Source organism: Cnephaeus nilssonii (genome assembly GCF_951640355.1).
Source record: "Cnephaeus nilssonii genome assembly, chromosome: 13".
In the NCBI taxonomy this organism is placed as follows: domain Eukaryota; kingdom Metazoa; phylum Chordata; class Mammalia; order Chiroptera; family Vespertilionidae; genus Cnephaeus; species Cnephaeus nilssonii.
Window position 1 is genome coordinate 19,516,956 of NC_137084.1, and position 14,021 is coordinate 19,530,976.

The window sequence follows — 14,021 nt, forward strand, 5'->3', positions numbered from 1 at the left end:
GGCACTGCAGAGAGAGCAAATAAGACATGCTTGTACTTTAGAGCAGGCCTGAGGTCAGTTCCCGCCCCACCATCCCCTTTTTTGTTATTATCCATATTATTATTTTTTCAATTGAGTTTATTGGGGTGACATGGTTCACAAAATCAGGTTTTAAGTGTACAACTCAATGAAACATCATCAGCACACTGCACTTTTCACCTCAAGAAAAGTCTCTTTCCATCCCCATTACTGCCTCCCCTCCTTTGTCCACCGCCACCTATCCTCAATCCTTTTCCCTCTGGCTATCACCCTTTTGATGCCCCCAGAATGGGCAGTGTTAGGGGAGCTGGGGAGGGGACACTGTCATAAACTAAACCCCTATTATGAGTTATGTGTTAACTCACTTCCTGACCCATTTATATTTGGAGAGATTATCAACCTGCCCAAGGTAAGAGAGCTAGTATATTAAAAAAGTGGGATTAGAACCCATCCCATTCTAATAATCATATACTTTTTATAGTTATAATCTTCTTCCATGGGGAACTAGCATCGTTAGTGGGTGTGGGTGGTCGGGCATGCTGTCCCAGAGAGGGAATTCATGAAAGGATCAATTTTGACCATATTTGGGGACAAAGGCTCAGTCCCTGAGCCCAGGGACACAGGAAGTCAAGACTAACATCATCACAATGGAATGTGCCTCACTAGAGCAGTCATTTTTCCTGGTGTTATGAATTGAATTGTTTCTCCCAAAAAGATATGTTGAAGTCCTAACCCCTATACCTGTGAATGTGACCTTATTTGGAAATGCTGTCTTTACGGAAGTAATCAAGTTAAAATGATGTCATGTACAATTAGGTTGGGCCTTTAATCCAATATGACTGGTGAACTTGTAAGGAGAGAAAATGGAGATACAGGGAGGAGGATGACGTGTGAAGATACAGACACAGAGGCAGGTGGCCATGGGAGGAACAGAGGCAGAGATGGAGTTATGAGGCCACAAGTGAAGGAATGCCTCAGGCATCCAGAACTGGAGCGGATTCAGAGGGAATGTGGCCCTGCCAACACCTTGAGTTTGGACTTGGAGCCTCCAGAACTGTGAGGGAATAAATTTCTCTTGTTTCAAGCCAGTTTGTGGTGTTTTGCTATCACACTTGTTAGTATGTAAGTCACTAACATACCCAGTTGGAGATGCTTCGGGCATTGAGGCTCTGATGCTTTGACAAGGGCCTGCTTAGCAGGTGTCAGAAGACTGGACTTTCCTGATCTCTCTCTTTTGACAGGACTGATAATCCAGGAAAAGAAAATGAAATAAAACAAGTTAAAATAAAGTCTGTGTTATTATTGACTACTAACTGAGAAAAATATTTGTCTGGGGGAACAGGAAGTTATAGTAAACATGAAAACTCCAGCTTAGCAAAATTACTATAACCGAAGAACTAAGGTCTATGTTTTAACTGGAAACAACTAAAGACTCAACAGGTAAGTGGCAGAGCTGGGGTTTAAATTCAGGCGGTCAGTAGACATGCCAGATTTATGGCTTTGGGGTGCAGTACAGGACACAGTTTTCAGTCAGAATTGGAGGTGAGGTCTCTAACCAGAGAGCACCGGTCAGAGAGTCCGCTTCTTAAGCTCCCCAGAGAGGTTCTCAGTTTATGGAAGTTCTCTCAGCTGCTGTCATGCTTCTAAGAATTTGTCTCTAGGTTTTCAAATAACCAAGATGGCTATTCAGATGGAAAGCTCTTGTATGGGATACTGGACAAGGTCCACTCTGATTGGTCAGACATCTGTTATGATTGATGGTGTGGACTACTCATGGAGAGTTTAGAGGGGGAGACAAGCATTAATAATCATACAAATTATAGCTCCAAATAGAGGGACTGAATGATATGAGCCAAAAATTTTGACTCAGGGAGGTGAAGGAGAATTTTTTCTAGGAAGAGTTTTCCAGGAGAAGAATGAAACAGTCTATACAAGGGTCCTGAGGTCTGAGAGAGCTTAGTGAGGAGGAGGAGCTGAATAAAGGCTAGAGTGGGTAGAGGACAAAGGGAGAGAGTGTGTGAGCTGAGGTGAGCAGGCAGTCAGTGTTTTATAACATTTTTTGAGTGCTTGCTGTGTCGAGAACTGTACCTAATATCTTTAATGTCATTTAATCCTCTCAACAATCTTATAAGATGTACAATTGAAATCTCCATTTTGCATTTGAGAAAACCAAGTAGTTGAATAACTTGCCTAAAGACTCAACAGGTAAGTGGCAGAGCTGGGGTTTAAATTCAGGCGGTCAGGCTAGAGATTACACTATTATTGTCCAATACCTTAGACCAGGTTAAGGAATTGTATTTTATTTTATGGGATGCCATTAAAGAATTTTTATCAGGAGGATGACATTTTCATATCTGCTTTTTTTTAAAAATTCTCACCTGAGGATATGTTTCTCATCAAGTGAGTATGAGAGAGAGAGAGAGAGAGAGAGAGAGAGAGAGAGAGAGAGAGGTGAGAGAGGAACATCGATTGGTTGCCTCCAATACACACAACCTAGGTATGTGTCCTGACTGGGAATCAAACCCGCAACCGTTTGGTGTGTGGGATGATGCTCTAACCAACTCAACCACCCAGCTAGGGCAGTCATATCTGCTTTTTTAAATAAAATCACTCTGAGTGTATTGTGAAGAAATGATTGGAGAAAGGTCAATGGTTGGGGGAGATTTGTTGGGAGGATATTGAAGTCATCCAGGAGGGACTCATAGCTTAAACTAGAGTGGGACTAATGGAGACAGAGGTAACTGGATTTGAGAAATGTTTGGCTGTAAATATGACAGGATTTGGTGATGGACTGACAATGGCAGTGTGAGGAGAGCAAGCAGTCAAAGTAAACTTCAAGGTCTCTGGTGTACAAAATAAAGCTGGTAGTAGAAGCTAAGAGGGGATAGGATGTACCAGGGAGGGTTTGAGCTGTTAAATACATTAGATCCCAGGATAGAGCCCTAAGGAAATCAATTTCAAACTTATTGCACACTGCTCCAATGCTCTGATCTTTCCTCATTCACCTCGTGCTGGGGCTGGTGATCAGATATCAAGAGTCTGAGCATGGCTTATGAGGAAAAGGGGATAAAGGAGTCTAAGCCCTTACTGGTAATAGGATTCCACCCTCAGCCCACTTACCTGTGGTTGAGCAGAGCCCCTCCATCCATAGCCTTGTTTTTGGGGACCTCTTAGAGGGATTTCTTTCCCCTTTTTGTTGATTGCCTCCGACCAGCTTTCTCAAAAGAACTTCTCAGACAGTTGTGAACAAAGCCTAGAGATTCCTAATTGCTGGAAAGACTCCTGTCTTAAGATCCATCTGGCTTTTTTCATCCTTACCCCTAGAGTTCAGAAATGAGCCAGTGGGAATTTGTGACTGGTTCTCCCAAGAGCAGACCTGGAACTGCTGATTATCTCTAAGAGATGCTGGCAAGGTATTGCTGAGAGTTGCTTGGGAGCCCCTGGGGAGCAAAGATGCTCCACCAAATGTCCAGACAGACCCTCTTATTTTACAGTGTCCATCCTATGGGGGCCTCTTTTTTTCTATATTATTGAGGCTCAAAAAGGCTCTCAAGGCCAAGATGTATCAGGGACACATGTCAACATAATCCTTGGGTCTCACAGGAAGTGACTGAAAGTGCTAATGATATCAACATTGAAGGTTTAATGTGGCTTCCTGAATTGTTATTTCCTTTGATCTTCAAAATAACCCTGGGAAACATGCTTGAGGGTATTTTTTTAAATTTTTGCTATATATAGACAATAATAGGATTATACCATGATTGCTTTAGTCACTTAACAATATTGAAAATACATCTCTTCACCTCAAAAGCAACATAATTCTTTCTCCCTACAAAATAGCTTTATTATCTTTGTAAAAATAATACATGCTGGTTGTCAAAAATTTAAGCAACACAGAAAAGAGCCAAGAAGAAAGTAAAATTCACCTGAAATCCCACCCCTACAAAAATAGGAATTGGTGACTCAATGCCCTCATAAACAGAATCAGACTATACAAGCTATTCTGTCACTTGCTTTTTCACTCAATGAGATGCTGTGGACATTTTTTCATACCAGTTAATAAGTAATAGCCTATGTCATCGCATTTCCTGGCTGCATATTGTTTTGTTGTGCATGTGTGTTATCATTTACTTAACCCGTTCCCCCTTGGTTGACAGGAAGGTATCTCCAACTTTTCACTCCAACTCTCTGACAGACACCTCCAGGTATGGGGCCTGGAGGACCAATTCCAGTGAGAATGGGGCATAGAGAGACTGCTTTTTCTAGACCAGGAAGGAAGAAATTGGCTCTCTTCTTGGCAACCTGGCACCTTGGGTTCCACAATCCCACGTGAAATCACTGTGCAAAACAAAGCAAGGCAAAGCAAAGGGCCTTGTTAAGAAAATGACTTGTTTGGGGAAAAGAAATTCAGTCCCTAGACTACTGATCTGGGAGAGAGTCTCAGTAGATGAGAGAAATCACTCATAGTTTCTGCAGGTAAAAGAGGGTTTTTTCACCTGGGAGACACCTGATGAATCTCACCTATAGAAGTGAAACAGTGCCTTGAGTCCTGTGACCTCCCCCACTGCATTCCAACCTGCATACGTCTGACGCAAACGCCCCCTTCATTGTGTCAATCCTCTGCTCAGGATGATGCAATAGCCTCCTCCTTTCTGAGCAGAGAAGCCAGATCATTTACACCCATGTAACTTAACTACTGGGCGTGAGAGCAGAGACTTCCTACGCAACATGACTTAACAAATTGTTCCAGGAAGTTCAGGCCTAGGAAGATATGATTGTAAACCAATAAATAACTTCACTGTTTGCCTCATGGAATTTCTGCAAGCCAATCTATCTGATTAAATAGTTGCTCCTCTGTGCAAACAGCTCTCCTATCAGGATAATAGATTATTTACCTGGACAAACTATGTTCTCAGCAAACAATAGTTTGCTTATTAAGATTTACTTTCAGGCTTTTTCCTCTCTGTATCTGCCAAACCTAAACTATAACATCACAAACTTTGTCCAATCCTGATCTGCTGCTCTCTGATTTGAAAGATCTACCTTAAACCACTTACGTCTAAACCCCCAAGTCCTATAAATGTTTTCCATTGATAAGTTCTTCCATTGATTTCCTCCTTCTGAGACACTACTAAGATCTGTATTCTCTCTTACTACAGTAAGTCTAATCAAGTTAGCTTTGGTTGAGCAACAGGTTTTCTGGTGGTCTGTTGAAGAATTATCAGTTGATAATCTATTCTTTTAAAAATTTATTTTGTAAATGTTTTTTAAATTAAATTTATTGGGGTGACATTGGTTAATAAGAGTATATAATTTCAAGTGTACATTTCTATGATACATGATTTGTATATTGCATTGTGTTCCCACCACCCAAAGTCAAATCATCTTCCATCACCATATATTTGGCTCCCTTTACCCTTTACTGCCTTCCCCCTGGTAACCACCATACTGTTGTCTGTGTCTATGAGTTTCAGTTTTATATTCTTTACTCAGGGTTATTGAGGGCATTTTGCTTCCTGTATTGGCTCCCTTTATTACCTCATCAGTATATCTTTTATTAGTGTACAGGGTTCAGATTTCACCTCAATGTCAGGATGATCTTATATAGATTGTCTTTTTTTTGCTACTTTAAGCAATATCACTTCTTCTCCAAGCCCCATTTTTTTAATTCAACCAGTAAATCACTACTTGTCCACTCTTAGTTTTTATATTAAAGAACTTTTTCAATTAGTTTACATTCAATATTATTTTGTATTAGTTTCAAGTGCAGAGCATGGTGGTTAGAGAATTATATACTTTACAAAGTATTCCCCTTGATATTTCCAGTACCAATCTAGCACTATACATAGTTATTACAATATTATTAACTGTATTCTCTATGCTGCACTTCACATCCCTATTTTGTAACTACCAATCTGTACTTTTTTCTCTTTTTTAAAAAATATATTTTATTGATGTTTTACAGAGAGGAAGGGAGAAGGAGAAGGATAGAGAGTTAGAAACATCGATGAGAGAGAAACATCGATTCAGCTGCCTCCTGCACACCCCCTACTGGGGATGTGCCCGCAACCAAGGTACATGCCTTTAACTGGAATTGAACCTGAGACCTTTCAGTCCGCAGACTGATGCTCTGTCCACTGAGTCAAATAGGTTAGGGCCAATCTGTACTTCTTAATCCCTTCACCCTTTTCACCCAACCACCTCATCTCTGGCAGCCATCAATCTGTTCTTCTTCTTCTTTTTTTAAAAAAATATATTTATTTTTTATTCCAGAGAGGAAGGGAGAGGGAAAGAGATAGAAACATCAATGATGAGAGAGAATCATTGATTGGCTGCCTCATGCATGCCCACCACTGGGGATGGAGCCTGCAACCTGGGCATGTGCCCTTGACTGGAATTGAACCTGGGACCCTTCAGTCTGCAGGCCGAAGCTCTATCCACTGAGCTAAACCAGCTAGGGCCATCAATCTGTTCTTTACAAAAAATCTTTATTTTTGAAAGTATTACATATGTCCTCCTTTTCCCCCCATTAACCTCTTCCAGCCCGCTCCCATCCTCCCCCCACCCCACCCCCAGGCTCTCACTACCCCATTGTCGATGTCAATGGGAGCGAGGTCAGAAGTGAATCCTGGGCTCTCTAGACTCCTGAAGCTGGGATGGATCCCTGGGGTAGGGAGATGTGTAGAGAGCTTGGAGAAAGTAGTGGACACCTCTGGAGAGATCAAAAAGTCCTCTCTGGGGTTGGAGTCTAGTGTGTCCTATGGATTTTGACTATACTACCTACCTACTATCAGATTTCACCCATCTTCCTCAAATCCCATTCATTGTCAGATTCTACTGTACGCCCGCATCTAATGGCTCCCTGAAATTTTACCAAATAACCTGAACAGGCTAAGAGAAATAAAAGGCTTTATTTTTCTTCTAGTCACGACCTTAACCTACTCTAAAAGAATTTTCTTCATACAAAAAAGCTATATGCTTAACAAAACAGAATTTTTCCACCCCTTGATGATATCTTGGTCATGTATCACCACTTTCAAGTATAAAAACAAGTGCTCAAAGTAGATTAATTATTGGTTCCAATTCCTCACCTCTGTTGGCGAGGATGTGGAGAAAAGGGAGCCCTCGTGCACTGTAGGTGTGGAAAACAGTATGGAGGTTCCTCAAAAAGATAAAAAAATGGAACTGCCTCATGACCCAGTTATTCCACTTCTGGAAATGTATTTAAAGAAATCCAAAACACTAATTTGAAAGAATATATGCACCCATGTGTTCATTGCAGCATCCTGTATAATAAAGCCTAATATGCTAAGTGACCGGTTGTCTGGTGACCGGTCAACTGTTCAACCAATCAAAGTGTAATTTGCATGGGTCGTTGTTCTTCAAACAAATCGAATGTGTAAAGTAGATAGAAATAAAAGGAGAAACCAGAAAACAAAAAACAAAAAACAAAGTGTAATTTGCTAATGATATGCTAAGGCAGCAACAACAGCTCACTATTATGTGCACTGACCACCAGAGGGTAGATAGTCAACTGGTCGACCAGTCGCTATGATGTGCACTGACCACCAGGGGGCAGATGCTCCTGCTGGTAGGTTATCTTGCTGCTGGGGCTGGACATGCCCTGGAGCCCTCCCATGGTCCCTCCCTGGCCCGATCGTGCACCGTTGGGGTCCCTCTGCCTGGCCTGCACCTTCCGCAATCCAGGACCCCTCGGGGGATGTTGGAGAGCTGGTTTCAGCTTGATCCTGCAGGCCACTCCCTTCGGGAGGGCACCAGATGCAGGGCTCATGGCTGGCGAGCTGAGCTTCTCCCAATCGATTGGGACTGATTGGGCACCAGCCCAAGGCAGGCACAGTGGGGCCGGGCTGAGCAAGAGCGGCAGGTAGGAGCTGCAGGCAGCGTTGGACTGCGGGGTTCTGCCCGATCCCCACAGGCCACTCAGAGGGGTCCCACCTGTGCATGAATTTGTGCACTGGGCCTCTAGTTATTTATAATAGCCAAGTTTCTCATATTCAGAGCAGAGATTTCAGTAGAATGAGAAGCTGAGATTCTGAGCACTGGGCTAAAGATAGATGAAAAACTGAAGAATCCAGGCAGACAGACCACAGAGAGACACCCAGCAGCCAGGACAAAACTGTCCCATAAACAAATTTGGTGCATATATGCATACAAGTTCATTGGTTGACCTCTTCTCACCCACCCTCCCCTGACTTCCCTCTGCATCAGTCTCCTATGCAGTGGGAGACCCTTAGTTTCCTGCTCCCCTGGGATATTATTGTGTAACAGTTCAACCCTGCTTGAACTGTTTCCTAAATTTGTCTCTTCCCCTCCTGCTTTCTCCCTGTATTTTTGTTACTGATTTAATAAACCATTTGATTTGAGCATCTTATTTTGGTCCATGAGCCTTTCTGCTCAAACTTCCCTGGTGGTGCACTGGGAGGCTGCTGTGGCACCAAAGTAATTTCCCACACAGCAAGTCCACTTTAACTCTATCTTATAAGCCAGTTTATCCTGTTCATCAGGTTTTTTATTCACTTGATTTTTAGATTCACTTGTTGATAGATATTGTATTTGTTGTTCATAATTTTTATCTTTACCTTTTTCTTCTTCTTCCTCTTCTTAATGAATACCCTTCACCATTTCATATAATACTGGTTTGGCGGTGATGAACTCCTTTAGCTTTTTCTTATCTGTGAAGCTCTTTATCTGACCTTCAATTCTGAATTCTAGCTTTGCTGGGTAGAGTAATCTTGGTTGTAGGTTCTTGATATTCATCACTTTGAATATTTCTTGCCACTCCCTTCTGGCCTGCATAGTTTCTGTTGAGAAACCAGCTGACAATCGTATGGGTACTCCCTTGTAGGTAACTAACTGTTTTTCTCTTGCTGTTTTTAATATTCTCTCTTTGTCTTTTGCTCTTGACATTTTAATTACGATGTGTATTGGTGTGGTTCTCTTTGGATTCCTTTTGTTTGGGGTTGTGTGCGCTTCCTGGACTTGTAAGTCTATTCCTTTCACCAGGTGGGGGAAGTTTTCTGTCATTATTTCTTCAAATGGGTTTTCAGTATCTTGCTCTCTCTCTTCTTCTGGCACCTCCATAATTCAGATGTTGGTACACTTGAAGTTGTCCCAGAGGCTCCTTACACTATCTTCATATTTTTGGATTCTTTTTCTTTTTTCTTTTCTGGTTAGGTGTTTTTTGCTTCTTCATATTTCAAGTCTTTGACTTGATTCTTGCGATCCTCTAGTCTGCTGTTGGATCTCTGTATATTATTCTTTATTTCAATCAGTGTATGCTTAATATCTAGTTGGTCCTTTTTCATATCCTTGATGGTCTCACTAAATTTATCAGCGGTTTCTAGAAAATTCTTGAAAAACCTTATAACCATGGTTTTGAACTCTATATCCAGTTGTTTGCTTTCCTACATTTCTGTCATTTGTGACCTGTTTCTTTGTCTCTGCATTTTGGCTGCTTCCCTGTGTTGATAGAGTGGCTTTGTGTGCTAGGTGTCCTATAGGGCCCAGTGGCTCAGCCTCCCCAGTTACCTGAGGTGGACACTCTTGGTGCACCCCTTTGTGGGCTGTGTGCACAGTCTTGTTGTAGTTAAGCCTTGATTGTTGTTGGTATCACTGGGGGGAATTGACCTCCAGGCCAATTGGCTGTGAGGATCAGCTGTGTCTACGATGGGAGAACTTCTGTGCTGGAGACACCCTTATGGGGCAAGACTTGCTTCCATGGGGCTTTGGTGCTCACTGAGTCTGCCTCCTGAGCATGTCCCTTATGGATATGAAGAGTTGTAATCTGGATGGTCCCACTCTGACCACTGGGTACACTGGCTCTTGGATATCTAAGGAGGTGCTAATTTAGCCTCTGCCTGAGGCCACCCAGCAGAAGCTATGGAGAGATCTGCAGATTCCTCTTTTTTGTTTGGGGTTTGGAGGTGCCCAGATGAGGGCCAGCTGTGAAGCAATGCAAGCTGCTGTGGAGCCTTGGGCCTTCTTTTGGAAGATCTGGGGCTCTCTGACACAGCTGCAGTTTGTTAGGTAATTTTAGATTGCCAAAGGCCAGGCCATTCATATGCAAAAGCCTCTGGGCAGAGCTTGGGTGGGGTTGTAAATTGGGTGAAGCTGGGTCTCAGGGAATCAACAGGGTGGAGCAAACAGCAATGGCTGACCTTCAGCCCTGCCCTAAGAGGCCCCCGGGTCTCAGTGTCCTGAGGTAATCGCTGCAAGCACCTCTGAGAGAAAGCCGCCCTCGAGTTCCGCCTGATGCCAGACAGTCCAGTTTCTCCCTGTATGAGTCTGGGTCCCCAGAGTCTCACCTGGAACTTGAGTTCAGAGCAGTTGGGAGCTTGTGTCTCCCTCCCGATTAAAAAGACAACAGCATACTCAGTTGCCAGCCCCTTTCTGCGCATGCCTTCGTACCTTCACACTTCACTTCCACACCTCCTCTGAGTCTCAGTGTGCTTTTCTCTTTCCTTCTAGTTGTAGAATTTCCACTCAGCCAGCCTTCCTGTGGTTTCGGATGATGTCCGTTTTGTCTTTTAATTGTAGTTTTGAAGTGGTTGTGCCAGGCAGCAAGTTCAGGTATTTACCTATGCTGCCATCTTGGTTTCTCTGATAACATTTTTCTTAAGGATTTTTGTATCTATTATCATGAGAGAGATTGACCTATAGTTTACTTTTCTTATATGCTCTTGGAATGTTATGGATTTGGGTTGTGCTGGCCTTACTAAAGAGTTGGGAAATGATCCATTTTATGACTTCTTTAATGTTAGAAAATTTCACTTGTGAAGCCTTCTGAACCAGGAGTTTGTTTTGTGGGAAGGTTTTTCATATGAATTCAATTTTTTTGTGAGTTATAGGACTACATATGTACTAACTCTTCTTATGTCAGTTTTGGAAGTTTGGTAGATATCAGAGCTTCTGAAGTAAAGTTCAGATGGGTTTCATTCCTTTATCTATAGGTGGAAGGAACCCTACAAGTAGGACAGGAATCTCAGATGTGACTAACAGACTCAAGTCAATGTTTTGATGGTGTGTGGCAGAAAGTTATAACTAGTGGGAAAGGGGGCAAGGGCATATAACTGTGTATTTGCGATGAAATTGTTTTATCTCTACATGCATCAAAATTGTTTCAGTAGCACCATGTCTCTGATAAGGTTAGGAAACAATAACACGAAGTATTGAGCTTATTCTGCATTTTTGGAGCCCATTCCTCTCCAGCCAACCCTGTTTCTTTGTCTGACTTGAATCCCAGGCTTCTGCTCAAATGCCATATTATTAGACCTTTTCTGATCTTATTTAAGTAGCAATACTTAACTCCCTCCCCTTCTCTCTTTTTTATAACTCTCATTACAATCTGCAATAGCATATGCTTATTTGTTTTTTTTCTTTTCTGCCTTCTCCACAAGAATGTAAGCTCCATGGGAACAGGAATTGTCTGTTTTGTTCACTGATGTGCTCCCGGGGCCTAGAGGGAACTGGGACAGAGTAGATGCTCAATAAATGTGAGAAATGAATGAACAAATAGAGTAAGTGAAAAAAAAAAAAAAAGCAAGTCACATAACCAGATATAATCCAGTGTATATGTGTGTGCATGAATGACGTATACTAAGGATTTGTAAGGATACATGCCAAATGTTAATGATGGTAATCGCAATGCAGGGAAATAGGGATGGGACTTTCTCTTTATACCTTTTCGTATGTCTGAATTTCAGCTACCATGTGTGTACTCTGCCACCCCCTTACTCCACTCCCCTTAGCTCCAACAATAAATAGAATAAAAGGCACAACAACCATCTGATTTTAGTGAAGGAGAAGGAGGTGACGGCTAAAATCTTGGAGTAAATATTGGCAAAGTCTGGTCTGAATCAGATGAATTTCTGAAATGGAGGCTGCCAAATCCAAATAAAAACAAATATTTGGGAATGCAAGCACTGAAAAAAGGTAAACATGTATATGTATTTTGTGTATTTCCTGAAGATTCAAATTAGTAATTGAGATGTATAAAATATCGGATTATCCACGAGAAAAAAATATAGATGAGCGAGTCAATTCTGCAAGAAAAAGCAAAGACCTAGAGGTAATATAAATAGGAGTTTCTGAATTGGATGCCTTTAAGATTGTAAACTGTGAATTTGAGTGAGTAACTTTTCCATTTTCTAATTGAAGGTGAAATTAATCAGGTAATGGGTTATTTACCTGGGGAAGATGCTGTGGTGAAAGGGTTAATGAAAAATACAAGATCCAGGGATTACAGACACAATTTGTTTTAGGCAAATAATTAGATTGTTCAACTGGGAGAATGGGGCATATTGTACAAAGTTTGGAGAAATTTTAAATGAGTATGTGGGTCCACACCGTTCTAGTATTCAAGTTTGGTTATTTGTACAAAGGATTAATTTACCTTTGAATGAATTGTTGTCTTCTTTTGGTATCTGCTAGCCAACTGGGAGTTAATTTGTTTCTAAAACAGTACAAGCTTTTTTTGGTTTCACCTAGGAGAGTGAATGGCTCTCTGTCTTTCAAGGTTGCACATTTTTCTGCATCTGGTCTAGGCAGAGATAAGACCTCCAGGGCCGCAGAATACAATACTCTATTCTTGTATTTCAGATGTGACTGGGCACCAGGAGTAGCCTCTGTTCTTGACCCTACACCCACCTTGAAGTGGGAACTTTGTTATCATTTTCCAACACAACAAAGGATTAATGAATAAGGATACTTTTTACTGAAAATATCTTGGGGAGACCGAAAGGCTCTGTGAGTCCTGGGGAAATAGTTTTGATCTGTGACAAAACCTAATACAAATTCCCATTAGTCACATATGTTTTCCTTCCAAAGGAGGGGGTTTTACATTCCCTTCATTTCTTTTCTCTGTGTTTTTAAGCGAAAGGATAGAATCCCTTTCAAAGTCTCTAGTCTCTCATCCTCCCATCTACTCCTCTACCTGACCAAAAAAAGGACCCTTGGTAGGATTCACTGGCCTTAGAAAGGAGATGAGGTGTGGGGACTGGCTGTAACTGGTAATCCACACCATGCATCTGACTATCTAATTCACTCTCAGCAGGATGCATGGAATGAAGGAAAAGAGAGCCCCTTGTGGCACCCTCTACCTCTCCAGGACGTGGGTCCCATGGGCTCAGCCCCTCTTGGACACTGTGTTCTAGCTCACCCCTTCTATGCACTGTATGTGTTTAAAGGTGGGAGCTGTGCTTGGGGATTTGTTGGGTCTCACTTGATAGATTTATGGTTTAAAAGGAGTAAGAAAAGGGCTGAAATTTCCAGTTGGGACCCTCTGATGCTTCCTTCTTCCTCTGAATCACTGTTGGCTTCCAAACTCCCCAAAGGGGCATCCTTGGGTGAATTTCCCATTTCCTCTCACCTTGCTTTTCCGGTGAAGACCCCTGGGCTGTGCCTTAGACATATCCTATATAATAAGAGAGGAATATGCTAATTATCCGTTATGCTGTGAGGCTTAACGACCGTGTAAAGACCGGATCAATGATCTGCAGGAGGGTGGGGCAGTGAGCTACAAGCAGGCAGCGGAGAGCTACAGGAGGGGGCAGGGCAGCAAGCTATGAGGAGGGGGAGGGAGGAGGGGAGTGGGGGGAGCTACAGGAGAGTGGCAGGGCAGCAAGCAAGCAGGAGGTGGAGAGCTACAGGAGGGGGCAGGACAGCAAGCTATGAGGGGGGCAGGGGTAGCTAAGGAGGGCGGGGCAGTGGGCAGAGAGCTACAGGAGGGCAGCAGAGAGCTACTGGTGCACAGATTCGTGTGCAGGGCTACTAGTACACCATAATAAAGCATCCCCACCCAACCCCTGACACTGGTTTTGCATTTCATTGCAGCCTTACCCTCTCCCCTGACCCAGGCAGACTCTCTTGTCCATATTAGTTTTGAATTCAGCTGAAAATAGAGGAATTACACATCCACAGTTACCAATCATTGTAGTTCACATCTTTATAATATCTCCATGGGCTGTTCATTGATTGACTGCTCT